Raw genomic sequence first — 5,177 nt, 5'->3', positions numbered from 1 at the left:
AATCGGTAATGGTGTCCAGACATCATCAAAGATGCAACTTAATAAAGTAATTGGGATCAAATAAACTCTCAAATAAAAACCCTTCCCCACTAGTAGGCATGGGCGTTCGGGTACCCGTTGGCATTCGGGTCGGGTTTTTCGGGTTTTCGGATTTTCGGGTTTACCCTTCTAGGTCCCATACTAAAATTTTATTAGTACGGGCCGGGTTCGGATAATAACACTTCGGGTTCGGTTCAAAATTGTATTGCATCGGAAAACCCATAAAGTAATCATATATCGTACGGATTTGGGTTATATCGGTTCGGTTCGGATATAACGAAAGTAAAAAACAAATTTTTTGAAGTAAAACATAAAGAAAAACATCTAAATTAAATAAAAATTAATCTATCACATATAAAATTGATAAAATAACAATAAAATGTTAAATCAAGCATGAAAACAAACATCATTTGTAAACAATATGTATTGTCTTATAGAGAGTAGACTTTTTATTTCAATGAGCAAATTATAAAATACTTATTTATAACTAATTGTGTACTTAAAGCATTTATTAGAATTTTAATATTTATTATTATATATAATATTACCACAAATATTGAATTTAATAATTGGAATACTTGTATATATTTCAAAATATTTATATTGACTATTAATTTCGGATTTTTCGGGTTACCCGTTCGGGTTCGGTTAATAACACTTCGGGTTCGGATATTTTTTTGTACCACCCTACAAGATCCGTTCGGGTTTTTTTACGTTTCGGATCGGATAACAGGTCGGATTTTTCAGTTCGGGTTCGGTTCGGATTTCGGATTTTATGCCAGGCCTATCCACTACACTTGAGCTTTCACAGTGGAAATAGAAAATTAACAATTGGCTAACAATTCTGATGAACATCTTCATCTAAAGACTTACTATAAAATGTAAAACCATTTTTTTTCCTGGAAAATTCCCTATATATTAATTGAAGATCATTAAGAAGTTATAACTTTCAGTTTGTATTAATTAAAATGAGACTATACATAGGTGGCAATCGTTTAAGCTTTCTTAATGATGATGTGGCAGAATTTGAAAGAGTTTAGTCATAGCATAGTCTAAAAATAATTGTCACTAGCGTAATACAAGTCTTCGACGCATATAGGACCGCATATATGTATTATAATGTCATCGGTAAAGTTTGTAATGAAGACTTAATTGAACCAAAATTCAAAACAGAATAGTGTACGATAATTAAATTCAGTTATTTACTTTGGGTACACAAGTGTTTCGGTTTGAATTTTTGATGTAATATTATAAGCCTCATTTTTTCGGAACCAGCCATGATCCACTGACTTATTTTCAATTGTATCATTTATATATATATATTTGGTTTATCCATCTTTTATAATCGAAACTAGAGTTACAAAAAGTTTTTCAAACCATAAAAATGATCTTTTTTTTTTAATTTTGAAAAATTCTTAATTTGAATGTTATTTATTTCCATCTTGATTTTCAGAAACTATTTGTTATAGTATGCTTAAACATCGAATTCATCATCTAAAGACTTACGTGATGTGCCTAACTTATATATCGTGGGGCTCAATTTTTCAAAACTAACTGAAGTCACTATCCTGGACCAATGTTTTTAAATCCGACCCAAACATTGGCTAAATTATTCTTTTTGCCATCAGATCACTTGGTCGACCGTGGTTGAATCGCGAATCAATAAATTAATACATTATAATATATAGTTATATATGAACAGAAATTATTAATTTTTTAAAAAATATAAGATGATATTAAGTTTTATTTACAAAATAAAATTAATTATTTTAAATTTTAGTTAATTTCAAATTTTCATCTGCCATAAAAATAAATTATTTTATTAATTTTAGTAGCAAATAAGAACAATGACTAAAAATAAGATAATAAATAATCAAAGGAAAAAAATATTATAAAATTAAATTTTAAATCTAAAAATAATAAAAATATAAAATTATAAATGATTATCAATAACAAAAAAATAAAGTCTTAGTCTAATAATGTCATATCAATAAATTTTGGTTTCTCTGTTATCATTTTCTTTGACTGACATAGTACAAATTTCATAAGAATCTAAAGAATCACAAATCTTTTAGTTTATTTAAAAGTGTATGAAAAGTTTAATGAAATCTTTTAGAAATATTATCGTTTTTTCTGAATTTTTACCGAGTAACCGATGTTGGATAAATTGGTTAATGTTGATTTTTGGGGTTTATCGGATTTTTAATTAACGGTTATTAAATCCGAACCGGATTATTTACGGGTCACTAAATTTTCGCTTCGACGGCGGATCTGGATTGGATTACCCAAAACATAAAAAAAATTAATATTAATGTTAGTCACATAATAGTGACTGTAGTCACGGTAACCAAAAAATATATACTATATAATATTTATAATATTTTATAACCCAAAAAAAATAATAATATGTTAAAACTAAAATTTTGTAAATATGTTTACCCTGCCCAAAGCGCATGTTTTAATCTAGTGTAAAACTATTTCATAAAAAACGAATTCCATCGCCTACTACATATATATTTGTTGAAATTACAACGAATGAGGAGGATAAGACATTGACGGTTTGAGAAGTGACGATCTATTATATTTTCTAACCTTCTTAGATTGGATAGATTGAGAATATCTTAGATGGTGGAGATTGGAGAGGGTTTTTAAATCATAAAAATATTTTCATTTATATAACAACACTGGTAGTAATCCGTGTTGTGCGCAGTGTAAAATAGTTTATTAGATTATTTATTGAACGTTATACTAAAGAATTTATTGTATAGCTTTTTCTCGGGAATTCATATATACATCTGGATTCAGTTAATCTATTTGGATTTTGGATTTTTAGAGTTTGAAATTTAAATCGGTTTCAGATATTTACAAATTTTGGCTTGGATTTGGTTTGAATCATTGCAGGTTCAGTTTGAATTCAAGTTCGGGTATCCATTTTAATTATGTATTTTTACAGAAATCCAAATATACTTAAATCCTCAATATCTGAAAATAAATATTTAAATTTACATAAAAAATAATTCAATTTAAGTATTTGGATGGAGAACGTATAAATATTTTTAGTATTTTGAATATTTTCTGTTATTTTTAGATATTTACTTGTCACTATGTTGATAATTTTTAGATATTTCATATTTTTGAATATCTAATAGATATAAAATTTAAAATAATTAATGTATTTAAGTATATAATTGTGATACAAATATTTTTGGTATCCAAAATATTTTAGTTTGAATCATATTCGGGTATGGTTATCTGGATATTAAACTTTTGAATCCATTTGAGTACTTAATCAGCTTTAGTTTGTGTTTAATATTACTTTCAAATCTAGTTTGGTTCGAATCTTCGGATCAAGATATTTTAACTAGACTTACTTTTTTTACTAATATAAAACAAAATAAAATAAATGTAAAATATATTGTGAAACTAGAGAATATAATCTTTGTTTCTGTATTATTCATAAACATAAGGAGCCCTTTATATATAGGGAATTACACCGTCATAGAATAATGGAAAGAATAAAGAAAGAAAATACAAATATGGAAAGAGTACAAATCATAATCTAATAAGGAAAATGCAAGATTCTGATTCTCTCTCTCTCTCCTCACGACCGAATCTCTCTCTAGCATTGGGCCAGTTATGAACCGGGCCGGTTATGGACATCCACAATATAATTTATAACACTCCCCCTTGGATGCCATAACAATACAGGGATTGTAATACATACGCTTTAGATGTTGCCTCATTAAAACCTTACTAGGAAAACCCATTGGGACAAAACCATTGTGAAGGAAAAAGAATACAACACGTATTACTCCCCCTGCTCTGAATAACTCGCGTCTGGCCTCATGAACAGCCAAGATCTCCGAATGGTTTGAAGATGTGGCCACGATCGTCTGCTTCATGGAACGCCATGATATGGCCGTTCCACCATGTGTGAAAACATAGTCTGTCTGTGATGGAGCATTGTGTGGATCCGAAAGATAACCTGCACCAGCAAAATCAATTAAACCTTCTTTGTTTTGGTTAGTATAAAATAAACCCAAGTCTTTCGTTCCTTGCAAGTAACGAATAACATGTTTAATCCCGTTCCAGTGCCTTTGGGTTGGACAAGAGCTTAATCTAGACAAGAGATTCACGGCAAAACATATATCTGGTCGTCTGACTAGCCAGATACATCAAAGCTCCTATGGCACTGAGATATGACACTTCGGGACCAAGGACATCTTTATCGTCCATCTTATGACGGAACTGATCAGTGTCCAGGCCGAGGGACCTCACGACCATGGGGCTAGATAATGGTGAGACTCGGCCATGTTGAATCTCTTGAGTACTTTTTCTGTATATGCCATTTGATGCACAAGGATTCCATCTCTTATGTACTCAAGCTGTAATCCCAAACAAAACTTTGTTTTTCCAAGATCTTTCATCTCGAATTCTTTCTTTAGATATTCAACTGTTTGGAAAATCTCTCTAGTGGTTCCTAGGATATTTAAATCATCAACATACACTGCTGTGATCACAAAGCCCTGGCCGAATTTCTTTATAAAGATAGAAGGGCTGATCGGATCATTCTTGTATCCTTCTTTCACTAAGTACTCACTTAGTCTATTGCACCACATTCGGCCTGATTGTTTCAATCCATAAAGTGACTTATTCAACTTTATACAGTGTTGTTCTCGAGTACTCGATTTGTTTTTCAACTCTATACCCTCTGGTACTTTCATATAAATCTCATTATCCTGCGGCCCATATAAGTATGCAGTTGTAACATCCATTAACCGCAAGTCTAATTTTTTTCTCTTATAGCCAGACTTATCAGGAATCTAAAAGTAGTAGCATCCACCACAGGGGAGTATGTCTCCTCATAATCGATTCTTGGTCTCTGTGAGAATCCTCGTGCAACAAGCCGTGCTTTATATCTAACGACATTACCATGTTCGTTTCTCTTTCTCACAAAGACCCACTTATGGCCGACTGGTTTAACATCATAAGGTGTCCAGACTATTGGTCCAAAGACATCTCTCTTTTTTAAAGAGTTTAACTCCACGCCTTCTTTCCATCTGATCCAATCTGATCGTTGAGTGCACTCATAAATAGACGTGGGTTCATGATCCTCATTATCATCCATGATTTCAAGT

The sequence above is a fragment of the Brassica oleracea genome, chromosome C6 (assembly GCF_000695525.1).
Source record: "Brassica oleracea var. oleracea cultivar TO1000 chromosome C6, BOL, whole genome shotgun sequence".
Taxonomy (NCBI): Eukaryota; Viridiplantae; Streptophyta; class Magnoliopsida; order Brassicales; family Brassicaceae; genus Brassica; species Brassica oleracea.
This window is presented reverse-complemented; position numbering follows the sequence as displayed.